General features: G+C 39.1%; 1 long non-coding RNA gene across 2 annotated transcripts in view; it reads left to right on the top strand.

Moving 5' to 3' along the window:
* LOC110407431 overlaps positions 589-20,777 on the top strand; it is a 43,397-nt gene continuing 23,208 nt past the window's right edge. For both annotated transcript variants that reach the window (XR_002443889.1, XR_002443891.1), the window contains exon 1: positions 589-725. This is a non-coding gene — a long non-coding RNA (uncharacterized LOC110407431). The remainder of the gene's footprint in view (positions 726-20,777) is intronic.

A 20,777-nucleotide genomic window follows, 5' to 3' on the forward strand; every position in this document is an offset into this window, starting at 1 on the left:
TGACTAGACACTTTCCCTCAACTACTGCCTTCCAGCAGCCATTGCCAACTACAGCATCTGCCCCCACTGCCGCTGCTCATGGTGGAATCTGACCCTGCTGCTACCCCAAACTTGAGGCTTGCCAAGACCATGGTTACCAGGACTTCATCATGCTATTTTTGGAAACTTCTCTTCATTTTCACTAAGCTGGTATCTCTGATGTCCACTCTAGTCCACCAATATGTGTGCACAACAGGTGAGGTATATCAACTTTCACCTATAACTATTTCACTTTCAAGACACAAATAACCATATTCTTGAACACTGCTCACTGAAGGTGGTTTCCAAATGGCATTGCAGCAGTTGCCAAATATGATTTGCCACATTTCAGTTTCCTGCTCAGCTCTGCGCCCTAGTAAAAGGTCTCAATGCAATATGGGTGCCTATCAGTCATGGGCCACACCTCTGGACTCTGCCATTGCTCACTCACCTGTACTGGAACAGTGTTTAGCCAGGCGTACTCAGAAGCAGAGTTCGTTCTTTCTGTGCAAACAAACCTGCAGGAGTAAACACCGCATCCTTGTCTCATAGAGCTTGTGAGTCACTTTTTGTTGATGGGTGGTGGTTTCAAGTGCGGGATTACAGCAAGTAAACTGCTTTGTTTTTATTCCATGAAAAGAGTATAACTACCACGGTTAGCATTCTCAAAGCTCTGTACACGCTGATCTTTGCAACATTCCCATGAGGTAAGCAAGCACAATTAATAATTTCAAAAGATGTGGAAAACAGGACATAAAACTATAAGTCATTTGTCCATGTCCTAAGGTAAGTCAGGATTTGAATCTGAAAGAAGTGCCTGATGACAGACAAATTGGTAATGTGCTAGAAAAACTGCTTCTTAAGACCTTTCTCAATTACCCAACTAAACAAAGTAGGACAGTTAGAACAGCAGGAGCAGTAGAGGCTGTGGGTCAGACTGAAGCTCCAAACTTCAATTTCCTGCCCTGAAAATAGAGAATGTTTGAGTCCAGAGCACAGTACAGCTCAGCTTTACATCTTGTTCTCATTTTATGGCATGATGCTGTAAGAATTTAATGAGGAATCAATGTAAGATAGCTGCATTGAATAGCTTGCCATTTTTTTCATTCTGTCCCTGTAGCATTTTTCACTCTAGTCCAACCTAGGCAAATTGCCCTTTACTTCTTTCTTCAAATCTCAGTTATCTTCTTTCTGCGTTATTCACACCCATACTCAAAACCTCCCTCACCTACCTTTTCTCTCCCTCAAGAAACTCTTTCTCTGTCACCTGCCTTCTTCAAGCCACACTTAACTGACTTCAAAGGCATCAATTTCCTCCTCTCACTCCTTCCCACTGGGGAAACTTCAGCTTCTTCCCTTCATGAGGCACCACAGAGCCATCTCACACTCCTGCTGTTGCCCCTGCAGCACCTGACACTGCACAGCCACATGCTGCTGACCCCAGGGCCCCTGTGCTCTTTCTGCTCATTTGTCTGCCTGCTTGTTGACATCTCTTCCCACTTGTAATCCTACAACAAAGAGATTGATAATTTTGATTGAAATTGTTATGAATGCATAACAGGGAGAAGGGAAATACAAAGCAGACTCTACTGTGTCCTAGGAAAAACCAGGGTGGCTTTGATTTTGCCAGGGAAAGGGCAAGCGAAGTCAGCCAAAAGAAAAACTTGGCCATCTTGACCCGTTTTTAATTAAAACTGATAATATCTTCTCTGCAGCATGACTTTGCATACATGTGTCATTCTGTTTGAGAACCAGAGGAGATCATTTTGTCCTTACAACAATCTTGTGCAACTTTGTTTATATATTTAATGCCAAAGCAGATTCATTTTGTTTTATTATTACACTGATCCTACCTATAGGATGCCTAAGAAAACACGGAACCATGTAAAGATTACACAGAGTTTCACTGAATATTTTGGAAATGTTTCCTTTTGTTAATACATTTTAAAATGCTACTTCATTTTGTAGAGTGCCAACATTTGTCAATTATGAGACACTTTTACAATAGATGTGTGTGTACATTAATGGCTGTGCATCTGTATGTACATGTGTGTATTTCAGTATGTGCATGTGTGTAGAGACAGGTACAGATAGGTATGACAGTTTTGGGAAATGCCCTGTTTTCAAAGTCTACATTGTTAGTATTGAATAATTCATTCTGGAAACCTCTCTTCACAGAAAGTGAAGTAATTTATCCTTCAGTACAGTCTTTTCAGCTTTCTTGTTTAATTATGAAACTGAAACTTCACTGCTTGCAGATAGTATCCTGGCAAGTAATGTCTACTCACTAGCTCCCAGGCAAACACCCTGTGCTGGCATCAACAAGCAGGCTTGGAAGAGATGGTTGCAAAGGGGAGGTAGATGTATCCTCTGACAGCTGGGTTACTGGTTTATACCTAGCAGAGTTTGTTAGTCACTGAATGACATGCTGTATTGCCAAAGCAACAGTCTACATTGGCACCAAATTTAATTTTTTTGACACATTGTTAAGAGAAAAACCAAGATTCTGAACTCCATCATATTTTATACTATTTCAAGGAAATGGTCCTAATGATCTCAGCTTTTACCCTTTTCTACATTTTTTCTCTCTTCCGGTAATCTATTAATTAATGATTTTTTTGGCCTAGTTTTGCAAGACCTTTTCAAATTGAAGGAAAACCAAATAGGTTAAAGAAAATACTGCTGTGAAGTTACAATTCAGCAGATACTAACTTCGCAATTCTGTCTGTGAATTGCTTCTTGGGAAAGAAACATTTAAATTCTGAATGTGAAAAATTCCAAACTTCAGATATCTGCACCTGAACCTCAGTTAATCGGAACTGCTCTTGGAAGAGACCTAGATATGGCTATGAACAGGCCACTGAGAACCTTTTAAACATATCAGTCAAAAAAAGCAAATACACAACTGAGCTGCAGAATACCTTTCCCTGAAATAGTTGTGCATATCACATTATTCTTCAGAGGGATGTCCAGGCCAAGAGTACTTGTAGTAGCAGGGACAATATTGAGAGTATGGAGATGACTGGAAAGATGTGTATTAAGTGACACAAAAAAAATCCATCAGTGCTCCAGTAACCTGAGGAACAGCAGCAGCAGCTCCTCTTAGAGGGGACCAGGCAGAATAGAGAAAAAAAAGGAAAAAAATGAAGGGAGGATAAAATGTGCAAAGAAGAAAGGCAAAAAGGTAATGGGATATGGAGATGAGTAGCTGAACAGAGAATGGATGGGAGGCGGGGCAAGACTGTTTTTATTTAAGCAATTAAAACTCTGGAAGGTTGGAAAAAAAAAGAGTAAGTGACCAGCCAAGTTTCAAGGAATTATCTTAACTGTAATTCCACCTTCACATCTAGTTGTTTCAAATAATTCAATGTTTTTTGCTCTGCTTCCAAGACTGCTCCCTGTAACTGAAGCCTGATACATTCCAGGGGCCATGTTTTGTTCTCCAGATGTCAAATGTGTAGTAAACAGAAAAACCTTTTGCATACTAAGGGCTATTTAATTGCAACATATTGCTAACAGATAAGCACCTACACAGATTACCATGCCCAAAACAATGTGGAAGCATTAACTAATTATGTTGAGTACTACTACCTCCAGTTTGCGCATGAGCACATTGGACAGAGAGAGGAAATACCACACCCAGGATGACAAAGTTCAGAGGGTTCATAAGCCTTTTGACTGTACTACCTCTGAGTTTTACAGGTCTGTTTACTAGAAATACGGAACATTTTTGTTTATGAAAGATGAGGATTAATAATTTACCAGGGGCATTAGGCCCTTTGTACCTGGTGTACAGTAGCATGCATTGGAAGTGTTTGAACTTTTTATAGACTACTGACAAAGTCTAAATAGGCACACGATGCCTTCAAGCCCTGCTGGGGTCATTCATGACCTCTGACTGATAAATTCACATTCATGCTGACTGTACACACAGGCGGATTTTAAAGACAAGAGAAGTCTCTGCTTCAAGCATGTTTCCTGTCCCATGTAGTAATGACAACTCCATGCTAAGTCACTTGGTCATCTGTCCAGCGTGAGATCTAGCTCCCTTCTTCTGTCTTTTTACATGCAAACACTAACAGCACTATCCATTTCTAGTTATCTGGGTTAAAAGTGCACTTACCTTGTGCATCAAGTATACTGAAACAAACTGCATTATTTCATAACCACAGGCTTTTCTGTCAATAAATTCAAGCTTAGATCAAAAGAACAAGGCTGCTTTCTGTTTTCTAATTCGTCTACCTTGTTCAGGCATTTGCTTTCCTGAAGTCTTTAAGGACTTCAGTACAGTAAATAGTTTCTATATTAGTCACTCCTTAAAGTGCCAATATATTCTAGTCAAACAAGGACTTTATATGTGTGTATATATGCATATATTTTTCTATATAAACATTCCAAATAATTATTTTGGTGACTGCCTAAGAAGTGATTCTAAAGGGTACATTTTTATTATGGAAAGAAAAACTCAAGCATTTTCTTTGTCATCTTCTTTTATCATCCTCTTAAAAGCCTCACCTTTCTAGAAGCTTAGCTACTTCTCTTAAAGAATTCCTGTTTCTGCAATCTGAAATTTTCTTCCTCATCTGAACACAACTGCTTCAAATCTGTCTGTTTGAAGTCCTGGTGTTTTCCAAAACTCATAGCTTTTAATAGATTTTCTTTTGCATATTCTGGGCTGTGTTCCTTGACCTCTAAATCCAAAGAACAGATCCTACAGACATCCGTTATTTAACTGTATGTGGGCATTTCCATCAGTCACTCGTTCTCTGTCCTCTATATAATTTTTTTCTCTTGTTGCTTTTCACTAAGATTTAGCTGCTAGTAAAAAAGCTAGCACTGTCAGGTTACTGTATTTACTCTTGGATGAGCCCAATAGTATGATGGCAATATTTTATCAATAATCGCAGAATCATAGAACCACAGAATCTTGGATTCATAGAATCACAGGGCTGGAAAGGAACCCTAAATGACGCTTAGTCCAACCCCTCTCCAGAAGCAGAGACTCATTAGATCAGGTTGCCCAAAACCCCATCCAACCTGGCTTTGAAACTCCCAAGGATGTGGGGGTATCCACAACATCACATCTTTGGGCAACCTCTTCCATCACCAACCATAATCATTCACATTATGATTTCAGCTTGACAAAATAGTATTCTAAGGACTTTTCTTATATATATATATATACACAAATATGCAACTACTGCTATAGCTAAAGTTAAGTGTATGCTTTGGAATTCAGTAGGTTTACATCTCTGCACACATCTGCACACGTTAAGGTGTTCTTGTGAATGAGCAGCTGGACTGCAGTTGGAAATAACTTCATTTTCCAGTCTATACCTTTTTCTCACATATAGGCACCCAGCTCCAATGTATCTGTATACTGGAAGGAAAGCTTGGGTTTCCTTTCTGTCACTAGGATGAAGAGCCATAGGAAGCCTTTGAAAAGTGAGGCTTTTTGCTACTAATTATGTTGGGAATATGAAAAGAGGCAGTGGGTGCTGATGATGCTGCTGACATCTACCCTCCACACAGCAGCAACTACTGTGCTGCACATCTCAATCTCAGCAGCAACAAAAGGAGAAGATACTCAGACAGGCAGAGGAGGGGAATGAGTTGTTAAGGGTAAAACAAATGTCTCCATAGGAATAGGCAGACTTGAATCCACCTGGAATTTGCTTTCCTCAGCAAACTTATGCCTCCGGCAGAAGCATGGACGGGGAAAAAAATAATTTCATTTATTACCTGCTACTCTGCTTGTACAGCAACAGCCCAAATGTGACTGGCTGAGACATGGACAGAGGAGTATGTGGCTTATCAGTATCAATAATTAGGGTGTTAGAGGAAAGGAAGACATCTCAGCTTCTCTCTTCAGTAAATACAGGCTTGTGCTTTATCACCTCTGCTAATGGTTGCACAGAGAGGTGAACTTTGGACATCTGTGTTGCCAACATCTGTACCTAGGATAAGCAGCATAGGCTCTTCTTGTACACAAGGGTCTGGAACACAAGTCTTATGAGGAGCAGCTGAGATAATTGGGATTGTTTGGTCTCGAGGAGGCTCAGGTGAGACCTTTTCACTCTCTACAGTGACTTGAAAGGAGGTAGTAGCAAGGTGGGAGTCGGTCTTTTCTTCCAGGTAACAGCAATAGGATGAGAGGGAATGGCCTCACGCTGCACTAGTGGAGGTTCAGATTGGATATTAGGAAGAATTTCTTCTCAGAAAGAGTGGTGAGGCATCAGAACAAACTGCCCAAGGGGGTGGTGGAGTCACCATCCTTGGAAGTGTTTAAGGGAAGGGTAGAGGTAGTAGTTAGGGACATGGTTTAGTGGGTAATATTGGTGGAAGGTGGATGGTTGGGCTAGATGATCTTAGACGTCTTTTCCAACCTTTATGATTCTAAATGCAGTAAAATATATGGGCACTGCTAGGCAACGATTCCTCTCAACACCTCCTGATGTACACTTCTGGATGGATGAGCTGCACACAAGATGTCCTTTTGCTGTCTAGTAGTTATTTAGAGAAGGTGCCTCAAAGCTGAGAGACAATTTATAGGCACAAAAGCTCAAGATACGTGGCAGGTGGGATGAAAAGTGTGCTTCAGTGAAGAGGAAACCAAACCATAAGTTAAGACTGCTGTCCTGTCCCAACCTCCTGTCATTTACCAGGATTCAGGTCACCTCTATGTGACAATGAAGTCATCTCAAAACTATAATAATTTCCCTTGTATGTCTCAGCAATCAACTTCATTTCTTATACAAATTATTTTCCATTGTTGGATAAGGTGGTTTGGGAAGGCAAGTGAAAGCATAATTGAATGAGAATTTCGATGGTCCTAGTAAAAAACAGTGTCATTGCACATGAACATAAAAAATGGAGAAATGCAACAAATAGACCATATTATGAGTCTCTGCATGGTACACACACAGCACCTATAGCTAGATTACTTTTCACCTGAATTATTAATACAATTTAGCTCATTTGCATTAGTCAATTTTCATGCAAAGACAATCAATGTCAAATGTTCTTTTGATTTCAGTCAAGTTTGGTCCAGACAAGTCTGGCAAAATATAAAATATGGGTTTAAATATCAAGGTATCCACTATTAACTGGCCATTTTTTAGAAAACAAGCTGTATTCCAGCTTACACAGGTTTAAAGCATAGTAAAGGAACCCCTCCTTTAAGACTCTTCAATGTGTATTTTAGCAGTCAGGCTGAAGATTCCCATTCTCTTGTGTAATGGAGGACCTTAAGTGAGGAAAATGCCAGAAACAAATGCAATTAGCATTTGCTATTCAGATAGGAGGGTAGTTAAGTGAATGTGGCTTGTGGATGTTGAATTCCTGAGGAGCAGCAGAGAGAGCGCAGGCCTCTTTAAGGCCACAGAAGGAAATGAATTCATCTGCTCTATTTGAGGGTACTTGCAAAGGACAGAAAAAAAAAATCCCCAGAGCAGGTTCCCACAGCCCAGCAAAACAAGCCATACTGAGTACAGTACAAGGGTCCAGATGAATACCAGCTCTGAGAAATTGAGCATTATTTAAAAATACGCAAAGCATGCTATCCTGCTGCAGGTATTATCCTGTTCCCAGCTGTCTGCTGTATACCATAGCTACAAAATATGTCTCTATTTCCATGAACTCACTCATAAAGGTTTTTGCTTGGCTGATTTTTCAAGTTAATGACAGTCAAGGCACTTGGGGGAAAGATTTATGTCAGTGATACACAGGTTCAGCAAATTGTCAAAGAGTTCTGCTGTGCAGTTAATCATATTTTCTCCGTTACAATTTGTAGGTGCCAAGCATATACACTGAACTATTTTTATAATTCAGATATCACAGGTATATAAATACTATATGAATCAGCTATTAGAAAAAATACAAAGAGTGCTTTCTACCACACAGATTTGTAAATCTTTATGCAGAAACACCCCTCCAAAAATTGTGGAGGCAGTCACATTTAACTGTCATAATTTTTATGACAGCACTTCAAGCAAATCTGCATCTCAGTTATATCTGTGCTCTCCAAGCTGCTTCATCTCAAATTATGTACATTAGGGTTGGGTTGTGGTTTCTTTTTTTTTTTTTTTTTTCCAGAGAGAAGCCATTTCTAGTGGGGAAAAAAAATAAAAAATAAGAGAGAGAAAAGGGATCATCTAAGAGCACTGGCTTGGTGTTGGCATTTTTTTCTTTTTTTTTTTTAATAAAAGTGGGACTAAAGAAAGAATCTATCCACATGGAGAGATTGATGGCACCCATTATGCCAGCAGTATTGTCTCTGCTACATCTTCTGCAGCCCACCCAGTCCACTCAGCCAGGGAGCTCTCTCCTAGGGCCAAGTGCAGAGACACAAGATTTTTGTCTTTCCTCTGAGCTGGAGCTGCTGCATCACCAGCACCAGCCCTGAAAGATGCCCTGATTCAGATAGAGCTGAGAGTTGCTTTTCTCAGTGGTTTCTCTGAAATGCTTCAGTGACTCAGAACTGCTCTTTCAGAACCAAAAGACACTTCCCTCCTTTTCAGGGAAAGGCAGTCTTATGGTCTAGTCCCCAGAACTGGACTTTCAAACAATGTAGATTTGATTCCTGGGACAGCCTGATTAAGCTACCTGCTGCCTCTGTTTGCCCCTATTTAAAATACCCTTATAGCAAGGCTCCTTATTCCTGTGGAGTGGCACATGCTCAGAACCCAGGCACTTCATAAAGTGTGTTAGCAATTAAGGAAAACTACAGACTGGGCTTTCTCAGAGTACCGAGGAATTCCAGGGGAAGTGGCTCATCCCCAAAGGTGTCATTGCTGTGAGCACTCACATCTCCCTCTCTCCAATCAGTTTTCTCTCTTCAGAGGATTACGTGAGAATTTGGTTAATTTTAAATGTCACACCCTCAATAACTGTTTTCATGTCTTATGTGTAATTTCTTTATGGAACATAGGAATAAAAAGCATCCAGATTATTAGTGTTTATTAGCCCAATAACTTGTGGAAGTAAGTTTTATAACATTTATACTGCAGCATTCCATTCAGATCAAAGCAAACAAACTGCTCTAATTGGTTTTGAGATCAAATACACAGAGCTTTACATTCACCAATCTCCATGTGGCTTGAATTATCTATATTGTACAATCCTAGACTGCATATTTCATACTGTACAGTAAACAGAGCACATGTGGCTTGGAATGTATCTACTGCAGGCTTTAGTGCTCATATTTTTGCCCTCTAACCAACAGGATCACTTAAAGGCACTGTCAAGAGCCTAATAAAAGTTGATTGTGATGGCCAGATTCAGACCTGATGTAGGCAGACACCAGTTCATTGATTTCAGTGGGGGCAGCAGGTGCTAAAAGTAGCGTTGAGCCATTTACATGAGGCTTCAATTGCATGCAGACAGAGTCAGCATAGTACAGAGCAAAATCTAGCCTCTCATCGATGCATTGGATTATTCTGGTTGACATGAGCAGAACAAATATTAGAATATGTGCATGAATGCATATTTAGATTGCAGAACTCCACCCCTTTTTGCTTTAGCTTTTTTTTTCTATACAAGAAGCACAATGATCACATGGATATGAGTGCCAACAAAATAATTATATTTGAGCCCCACTACTGAAGACTATGAAATTTTTTCTTGATTTCAATGGAGAAATATGGAGAGCCCAAAAATTGTTTGTGTTTGACCAGCATTTAAAAAATGTTTTTCAAGGAAATGCAAAAAAAATTTATTTGAGGGAACTTCAGTACAAAACGATATTTGAGGTGCCAAATGAGTGAGCATTCCTGTTCTGATGATTTTTGTCGGTCCTTTTGCTTTTCCAGAAATATATCAGTTTGCTGATCAAATTGCAAAAGCACTTTCAAATGCTCAAAATGAGTAATATTTCAAATGCTGTAAGAAATTGTTGATTACCAAAGTGAGGCATAACCAGAATATCTGAGTGCATTTCACCGGTCTTCTCACTCCCCAGCACTTTTGGCACCAACAAACCTGCAGGCACACTTGCTAGAGAGCTGTCACTAACTTGTCTCACAGTAACAGCTTTCACAGCTGACTATAGTGAAATCTTTGTCAAAGCTTCTACTGACGCACGTTTCTTGATGCCACACTCTTTGGAAAGAAGTGTAACAGAAACAGAAAGGCTTGGGATGTTTTTGGAGAGGGAATGCAGAGGGGATCCACAGCTGTAAGTGGACATCTGCTAGGACAGCAGGGTAATACAAATACAAGAGACAAATTCCCCATTTAATCATGGTGCATTATGCAGGAATTAACCGTACAACCAGCAATGCTAAAGGATAAAAAACCTATTCCAATTCAAGTTATAAACCATTTTGTTACCATTAAAATAAAATAGAGAGAAGACATGACGAAATTTTTACTGGGAAGAGAATATTTTTCAAGGGTTCCTATTCCTGAGCAGGTGAAAAATCGCCAACTACCAGTTTTCCAGTACTTCCTGCAATTTGAGATGGAGGAGGTTGGTGCATTTGAAAAAAGTATAGACACAACCAGAAGCAAATGAGCTCGGTTTTTCAGTGATCGTGATTTATTCATATCCATTGATTTTGGTAGATACGAAAGTGAAACATCTGAATATCCTACTAACTGTTGACATATTTTGAGCCCTGGGACCTGAACTTAGGGAGTCCTTAAGTATTCCAGTGGTGCCTAGGAGATTTGTCCAGAGAGAAAGTTTTTCACCACCTGACCAAAGCAAGTACTCAGCCGCATTTATGAGTCAGGACTGTGCTACCTGCCTGTTTCAACATAATCTTCTGAGTGCTTCTCCCCTCTGCCAACAAGATTGAGAAAAGCCATCCTTTCAAACCCTATGGATACGCAAGAGTCAATAACAGATTTCAGGCTGGAAAAAAAGGCAGTGGTTGTTGTCATCTATGGCTATGTCCATGTTGCTGAGTGAAAGAGGGAGCAATCTGCATCACTGGAATCAGGTGATTCATGCCCTCACCACGCAAGGTGAACTCTCTCTGAAAATTGGGCTGGCTCACTCTGCCTGTGCTTCGCACAGAACAGCACATGGCCCCACACCTCCTCCGGATCCTGAGCTGTGGCCCTGTGACTGCAAGGCATGCATATTAATTCTAAATGCATCTATTAACTCCAAGGTTACTAAAATGGTGTGAAGGCTACGCTGCAGCCTGATAGGGCGAGTGAAGCTCAGGGCAGGTGTTATATGATCCAGCCTGTGACAGGAGGGCATATAGAGTTGTTTGAGACTTGTGGGATAGTGCTGAAAGTCAGACTGACCTATATTGCCTTATCTTGAGCAACCCTTGGACTATACTAATTATTTTCTTGAGAGAGCTAGCTGGAGTGGTCCAAATCAGACCCAGGGGGTGAGATGACACTTGAGCCATCCAGATGGTTGCGAAACCTCCATCATGCTGCTTACTCTTCTTTGAGTCTGTGAACTTACTTGATTCAGTAAAGAGCTATCAGTTAGGGACTACGATGCTAAACGAGAGTGAAGGACTCTTCAGGTGCAGGTAGGTGGACGCATCTGGAAGCCATGTCCCAAGAACACATGCAGAAAGTTAGGGCTAAAGGATGCAGTCTCTTTTTCTGCTGCTTGTTCACCAGGGATTTATTCTGCCTCTGGAAATACTTATGTTAATGCATTCTTCTGTAATTCATTTTTGTATATATTTTCCATATTTTCTCTCTTATTTTGTTACCAAAGGTTAGTTACATGGAAACAGAAATATTTTGAGGGTTTCTATTTCAGTTTTTCTGCTCTTCCTACGTCAGCTCAAACTCTTTGAATATCCAACTGAATTGCTTCTGAGACAAGAGCGTTCCTCACAGACAACTGTCCAGCAAAGAAAAGGATGACTCAGCTGTGACAGGGACATTCATGATGGAGAAAATGAAAACTAGGCAATAGCAACATCGGTCCTCATACTGAGCTTTTAAAATTCAGGGGAATTTGCCGAATCCATTTCAGCGGATGTGGACGTACCAGGAGGTGCAGACAGTTTCAGGAGTCCCACATCCCTGCTGCTTTCTGCTGCAGCTGGAGAGAAGCCAACGCTATATGCAGCCAGATGGGGGATGTGAGGGGAAGGAGAGAGAAAGAATGAGAGATAATCAGCATGTGTTTTTCTATGTATCTGGTTCTGTTTTTCACTGTTCATTTTGCATCCAAACAGCAGGCTTTACCAGCCTCATTCCCCTACTCAGGAAGAGCCACATCTGCCCCTAATTTCTCTATGAGAAATGATAATGTTCTTTTCCTGATATATGTTTTTCCTTGTATTTTACTACATCTCTTTCCTAATCTATGCATTTAGTTTACTTTTCTCTGTCATGAAGATTGAAAGCAGTAAGTGTCCTAGGTCAAACTCAGCTGGGAGCAAACAACACAGCTGTGGGTGACATCCAGTAATGCTGCAGGAGTCAGACTATCTACCTAGCTTCTGCGTCAGGATTGCTGCAGCATATAAATTCAAGGCAGCAGTGTGCAGTTCCTAGAGCCCTCAACCCAGAGCTGTCTAATTTAGGTCTCTCTTGTAGTTATAATCCTAGGCTAGGTTTAATACATCTATATTTAATATGTCTCCATGAATTTTTACTGGTGTTGAATTAGTCGTTGCTTGTTTGCAACATAAAATATACTAAGCCCCCTTCATTTGCTCCAGTTTATCTTTTCATTTTATTGCTTTATTTCTTCTGATAGTAAAGAAATGAAAAGCACCTCTTAGATTGCTTTGTTTCAAAGAAAACTAAGAGATGGATTTGTTTTTGTTTGTTCACTTGTTTGATTTTTTTGACTGTTATCTAAAGTTTAAGCCTAAGTTTCTTTTTAATTTTTAATCACCTTTTTTTTTTTAATTAAACCTATGTGTTTTTTACTCAAGGAGATTTTTTGGTTCAATTTTAGAACTTTTACCATTAGTAGTTTATTTTAGGAACTGTAAAGCACATTGCTCTTCAGTGGCTGCTGCTATTTTTGTAGTCAAATGGCTTAAAATGCTTAATTTTAGCTTTCTAAATGTAAAGCATTTAATCTAAGCCAGTTGAATCAGCTCCCTTTACAGTCAATGAAGAAAAATATATATCTCCAAGAGACAATTCACCTCTCTACTGATTACAGATATAGTAGAATAGTCTCTACTAAACTATAAACACATTTTTTACCCAGCTTTAAGAGACCCCTCACTTTTTAAATATTAGCTACTGTAGTAATTTTGAGAACAAAGATTAAGAAAAAAGATGTTGTTTTCTCAAGAAAGTCTTTAATTTAGTACAGTTGCAAAGTATTTTACTGTAATACTATTACTGATGCATGACACAGTTCTTTAGAAATAATTGATTCTGTGAGAAGAGGTTCAGGAAAGAGATACATGCAAAAGTCCTATGATCCTCTCTTGTGTTCCTGAGATATTTGACTACACATACAGATTCTCACAGAACCACAGGATGGCTGAGGCTGGTAGAGATACCTGTGTCCCTCTGGCCCAGCCCAACTCCAGCAGGGTCACCCAGAGCAGGGTGCCCAGGCCCACGGTCAGGCGGCTTCTGGAGATCTTCAAGGAGGAGAACCCGTGACCTCTGGGCAGTCTGTGTCAGTGCTCCATCACTTGCGCAGCACAGAAGTGCTCTTGATATTCAGAGAGAAACTCTGTGTTCCAATTTGTGCCTATTGCTGCTTGTTCTGGCACTGGTCACCACTGAAAAGAGCCTGGCTCCATGCTCTTGCCACCCTTCCTTCAGGTATTCATATACATTGATGAGATCCCCCTCTTCTCCTGGCTGAGCAGTCCCAGCTCTCTCAGCCTCTCCTCACAGGAGAAGTGCCTCAGTCCCATATCATCTTCATGACTCTTCACTGGGCTCTCTCATGTAGCCCTATGTTTCCCTTGTAGTGCGGAGTCCAAAACTGGACACAGTGCTCCAGATGTGACCTTACTAGAACTGCATATTTCTCCTGAAATATCCTCTTCTTCAATCTCCTCTTACAATACAAGAGAGTAGTCCTAAACAAGATCAGTTTAGAGGGTAGCAAGATTGACATGGAGTGCATTATCTAACAGTTATGCTTGGATTTGGGATCATGCCACATGATCAGTTTTCAATGTGTGTCCCTACAAGAAACGTGAGAATTGCTATTGCAGTTCATGACTAAATGAGCACTGCAATGAGTCTGAGAGAGGTTTTCTCATAGAGAAAAGGCTGTTCTGCAGTCCAAGAATTTGTTTGTTATTATTAATTTCTTGTTATTCATCTAATTTTGATCCTGTCTTCCTTCATGCCCTTCCCTCTCCAGTCTTGCCATAGATATCAAGTCTATGAATGGAAAGCCTTCTGCATGTCCCCTGAGCACTGTGGTGAGATGATCCCTCTTTGCTGTCTTCTAGCGATTCCCATTCTGTTTGCACTGCATCTATCACTGTGCAGAAAACTAACACGTAGAAATGATAAAGAATGCTCAGCACTCAAATACATGCCTGTTTATTTATCTTCAGTCCGAGGCTAATACTAGGATTTCTCTTGCCTACCTCACCATTGTATCTTCTTACCCCAGAAGCCCAAAACAAACTGAAGCATTATTAATCTCTTTTAAACCCAAAGATCTACACAATAGCAATGCAAACTTTTCCAGAAGTGCTATGGAATGAACCTTACACATAGTGCTTTGCTTCACATCCCACGTTATGCATAAGTAAAGGAAGAGAGTCCTTAAATCCCAGATAGTGAGTGTTCTACAGCCAAATAGACAGAAATTGCCAAAAGAAATCTTCTACATGGCATGTGCTTCTGTATATGAATTTTAATGATTTCATTTCCAGCAGAGGAATTGATTCTGCCGATTTGATTTATTGTTACTTCAGCTCAATAGTATTGATATGATATGTGCCACTGCAGTTATTGTTTCCCTGAAATAATTTGTTTTGATATATATACGTTGATTGAATTTCTACTCTTAGCAGTACCAGTCATTATAATGGTGTAACACATGCAAGTACAACATACTGGTTTCTGTTTCCTGAGCCCATGATAGGACACAGGTCAGGGCTACCAGATGCTGTGGCTTTTTATGGCTTCATGTCAGGGCAGCCAGGATCTTCTCTTATTCCAGCACCAGCTGTTAGATCAACTTCTCATTATTTTAAAAAATAACCCAATATGGCCAGACAATACAACCGGATGAAGTAGGGCAGAGAGCTTGACATTCCCAAAAGGGAGCGTTCTCTCTCTCTTGTGGGATTAATTAGGTTTCTTCAAAAGCCTAGGGCTCCTCTGAACTTCTGAAAAGTCTCTCTCCATAGATTAACTACTGCCAGTGGATCCATCTTATGTGCCTGGGTGTACTGCTTCTTCATGTGCCTGCAACTTCTCAGGGAGAAGGGAAGGAGATGTGGTTTTCATAGGTGTGTGCACACCATTCTGCACAGTAGCAAGAAAAATACCAAGAAACAAACTCTCTTCATCAATTTGGATAAATTTTCATTGCCTTTTCATTATCCCATCTATAAAAAGAGAATACACAGCAGTTATACACGTATTTTCGGTAGAACTGAGAGGGATATTATCTTAATAGACTGACAATTACTGTCTTCAGAAATTAGTATTTCTTTATTCTAGCATGAATGGCAACCAGTTTGTCCAGATATTTCTTGTCTTCTGATCTCCTCATATCACTTTTACAACCAGTTTTGTCGAAGGGTGGAAATCATCAGGTACTTCTCTTTTCAGACCACGGGTCTCTAAACTGATGAACTTCTTGATGTTCTGTGTACAGTTCTGGCAGTTTACCATCCTTTCCTTTTTTTTGTTTCATTTTTTAATTTAGAGTTTGCAGGATATTCATGGGATTTGCTGTTTTTTTGCTTTGTAAAATTTCAGGTTTTTCTCAAAACAGAATCACTTGCTCTTGATGTTGTTGAGCACCTGCCCAATACTTCCTGCAAGCAGGTATTATCCCATTATCTGACTCTATCTCTTTGTGTGTAGTTTTGATAAGATGTACCTTAACTGTTATTAAGCATTTTTATGTTAGAGAATGCAATCTTCACTGCAAATCTTTGCTTCTACCTTTTCTGAGCAACATCGTGTCCACTTCTCACAGGGAATGGTTTGCTTTGATCTTCCTGGCAGTTCTAATGCTTTTAATTTGATCTCTAATTATTCCCTATAATAACTGTTTCAGTTCATGTGTCTCAGCTTTAATATAAGCGTGATTAAGCACTCAGTGATCCTGCTTGGCAGCCACCTTCTACTAAAGAAACATACCATTCCCTGACAATATTCCTCCCGGCATCCAAGCGCTCTTAAATTTAAAAATGATTTTAGGAATACATATCCTTCATGTTCCCAGGGTCTAAGGTATAGCTCACCACTGTCCAGAGCCTGTTGTAACTGCATTTGCTTTGCTGTGCAATCACTGTTTTTTTAATCTGCTTTTCTGGGTTGTTTTTAAACACTAAAGATTGTGTAACACGTAAGAGTGCTCTCTTAGAGAAAACTTTACATCTTGGTTTTGCCAATCTTTGGTGGACCAACACTGCAAAAGATTATGGACCTCTCATATGGCACGAAAATCTCTACTTACTATTATAACATTATAAAACATTGGCTACACACATCATCGTAGATGGGAATACCAGAATGAACTGAATTAATTATAGCTTGCTAACTTCTTCAGTGCATGTTTCCAAAGCTGTAGTTAATATTTTATTTTTGACATAGAGTAAACAAGTGTAAGTTACAAACAGAAATTGAATTTATGCAGCTGTTAAAAGGCACAGAGCTGTAATTTAGAGATGAAACTGACTCCATTTTTCCTTTCCTTTTTATCTGGAAAGTAGTTTAATATTTTAAAACTTGAGACAGACTTTTACCTAAAGAATTTTTCCCTTTCTTGATTCAAGAAAGTACAAAAAATTGTTTAAAATTATGAATTAGAAACATAAACATATTTATGCATATAACTGATACAAAAACATATATATTTTTGTTAAGAAATCATTCTCTCTTTATAATCATTTCCAAGCACGTTATCGAATTCTTATTGACTTAATACTCTTTACAAATGAATGAGTATTCCAAAACCTGCAAATCCATTTGTAAACCTTTCCACACAGCTTTGAAGGATAAAGTGATGCATTTTAACTTTGATATATTCTTCCTTTCCAGCTCAACTACAGCTTTTAGTACCATCTGTTTATAAACCTTTTTGTCAAACATATCCAAGGGGAACTTAAAACAGACGCTTATTTCAGTACAGGTTTATGAGGATGTGGTAGGTCAAGGCAAACAGATTATAACAAGAAACAATATTGGATAAATGACACCTGTTCTCAGAGATGGATTCCATGTACATGTCTCAAGAATCAAGATAAATTAATCATCTCTTATATATTCTAGACATTTCTACTTGTTCTTTTCAATGGTAGACAAGAGTCAACATTGGTCAATATTTAAATGTTTTGCTATTAATCCCTCCCAGCTCGGGATATTCTATGATTCTATTAAAAACATAGAGTAGGAGAATTTTAAGTTTGGCAGTGAGCATTTATTCCTAAGGCCATGGACACCATACACCATATCCTAGTAGACCTTCTCCACAGACAGTTGATCTTCTCCTCATCAGGTGAAGACCCTTTCCCTTCCTGCACTGATGAGATTAGTCAGAAAGTATCAGCCGCAGGCAAACACTCATGACTCAAAGGCATGTTTTTTAAGCTGTAGCAAATCATGGGCCTGTTTTCCAATGACACAGCCTCTGTCAGAGGGAACTTACATCCCAAAGAACAAACACGTCTTTCAGTCTCTTGTCAATACAAGCAAAACACTGAAACTCAAAATTAGATCCCAGTTCAGTAGTCAGTGAAATGCTTAAACAGATACTTATTTTTCGAGAGGCCTTCAGATTATAACTATTTTGCTCCCAGGATCATCTGTTTGTTCTCTATTTCTGTGGCTACCAGAACGGAAAATTCCTGATCCAAGTAGATGTACAGTCTATTGCAAGAGACATTTATTGTATTAACAAGTGCACAAGTTGTTCTATAAGCAACAACTATAAGCAAATAAGCCCACAGTATCCTTCTCCAGTCTTTCAGAAGGGCAATCTGTTCTTGAGAAAGGAAGTCCAAAACAAGTCCAAGCAAAGAAGAAAAACAGGTGTTAAAGGTCATATCTTGTTCTGGGTTTTGACAAGCCTATTCTACATGGAAGAGCAGGTATTGATGAGAACAGAGCTAGCACAGTATTGTAAAAGAGTGGCACCCATACTGAGCAACTGTTGCTGCTCAAAGGAATCCTCAGTTTGTCTTTAAATTCCACCTTTGCAATAGCTGACTGGAAATGTTCTCATCCATCTCTGTGAAGAATTGCAGCATTCACAAGAAAAAATTTGCTTGGGAACTTTCTGGTTGGGGAGGAAACTTTCAGACCATCATGTTGACATATGTCTATTATTTTGACTCTTTTTCCTCTTCATGATAATCTCTCTCCAATTCTGCTGACTTCGGCTCTTTCATAAGCTGTATAGAACGTATCTTCTCTCCAATCAAAGGGAATTTCAGTTCTCCTTCATGGCTTTTGTGTTTCTGAAATCATTTTCTCCTAGACTCCTCCAACTCACTTTCCCATTTATGTCCTGTTGCTAGTATTATTTTCTATACTAACATACAGATTATTATCCCAGTTTCTTGACAACATTCCTTTTTTCCACATCAGATTCAGATTCCTTGCTCCTGTCTTTGAGGCTGTACCATTCTGTCCTGTGGCAAGCCTGGTTTCACTTTTTTCTCCTTCCCACTATTTTACATTCTTAGGCTCTTTCTGATCTGCTTTTTATCTTGTCCATGTAATTCAGTGTTATTTTCTCATGTATTACAATTTATTTTAAATTCAGCTGGATAGGAACTTTACCTTCCTATGGTTGTAAACTGCTTTTTACAGATAGAAATATTAGCAATGTAAACATTTATTTTTACTATTCTTTTGTATTAGTAATACCAGTAGGTACTGTATCTTTTATAAGGTGTAAATAAAACTAGATTATGATCTAAATTTTTGTTCTACAAGTCTTGAAAATGCTAACTCCTAGTTTTACCCTAAAAGGACACCCTATCTTTGATATCAGCTTTGTAAAGTTCACATCATAATTACATTCATATGTAACCTGACTCAAATTTCACTTGTCATGAATATTTCTGTGTTCTTTATTCATCCAAAGAATGTGACTTTTTTTTTTTTAAGCAACTCAGCAGGAGGTCTCTTTCAAGCGATCCCCAATTACTAATCAAGTAAATATTCCCAAATCGTTTTTACAATATCTACGTAATATCAGTGCATGGAATTTTAAATTGAGATAGGTACAAGAAACACCTACATCTATTCATTGTTTGTTTGCAATGTCTGCAAACATTGTTTGCAAAATGGCTACAAAACTTTTGGAAAAAAGTCTTCTACAAGTCTTTGCTGCTCTCTCAAAGAAAATTGAATATGTAGATATTTTCTAGTAATTCCAAGACCTACTGTTTGGTTAGTTTTGGTTTTTGTGTGGTTTTTGTTGCTCTCATTGCTTTTTTTTTTTTAAATAAGATTTGTTTACCTTTATATATATGAGTGTAAACATACGTGTTTGGGATAAGTTTATGATGTACCTGAAATGCTTATTCTGAAATGTGTGCTTGGTTTGGGATTCCTTACCAGCGAGAGGAGTAATCTTGCAGCTACAATGACGTGTTGTTAGCTATCTTTCTAACTCTATATTTGGTTGATACCTATGCCCTCATGAAACCAGCACAGTGTATGAAGCACTGGAGTTTTTTGAGCAGGCACAGTGCCACCACAACAGATGGTCACAGGCAAAGGCATGCCAGAGAACCAGTATGTGAATCACGTTTGAGTATTAAGGGATGGATTTCCATCCAAGAATGTCAAAACAGCAGTCAATGCAGAACATCTGAGCCTATGGTTAAGGGGATATGCTGACTCTGTTCCTGCTCAGAGCTAGATTAACTATCAAAAGGTTGATTTAAAGAAAACCACACAAAAAAAAAAGAGAAAAAAAAAGGAGAGAGAGAGAGAGAAACTTCTCCAGCTGTTTGATTTTGGATCTAACAAATCAAGAAGAGAAGGAAAGAGAAGCATTTCATGAAATCTCCACCCTTAACATTTCCTTACACATCAAGCACCTGAAATCTCTCCAAGTAAATAAAAATAGGCTTCCATGGCATGGCTCAATTTCCTGGTGAATAGCCTGACTGATGGCAGAAATTAGACGTGCGGATTACACAGCATGGTTAGCCAGGTCTGCTTTCTGTTAAACACAGGCCCATCCTGTGGGCCTGTATGCCACACACCATGTCAGTTCAAATTGGCATACACTAGTGAATACTGTGTTCATGACAAGAAGGTTTATTGCATCTGTAACTGACAACACTCTTTGGATTTGGGAAAATCAAAATCCTAGTGCTAATAGAGCTCTGTATCTTTCTGTTAATTTCTTACACTGATCCACAGTTAAAAAAAAAAAAAAAAAAAGCCTTGAAAGAAAAGAAAGAAACATACTGAACAGTTTCTGTTGGATCAGGATTAACGTTTAAGTTCAGAAAATGAGGACATTTCTAAAGAAAATCATAGAATCATAGAATCATAGAATTAGCTAGGTTGGAAAAGACCTACAAGATCACCTAGTCCAACCATCCACCTACCACCAACATAACCCCACTAAACCAGGTCTCTCAACGCTATATCTAAACGTTTCTTGAACACCTCCAGGGATGGTGACT

Source organism: Numida meleagris, chromosome 1 (assembly GCF_002078875.1).
Source record: "Numida meleagris isolate 19003 breed g44 Domestic line chromosome 1, NumMel1.0, whole genome shotgun sequence".
In the NCBI taxonomy this organism is placed as follows: domain Eukaryota; kingdom Metazoa; phylum Chordata; class Aves; order Galliformes; family Numididae; genus Numida; species Numida meleagris.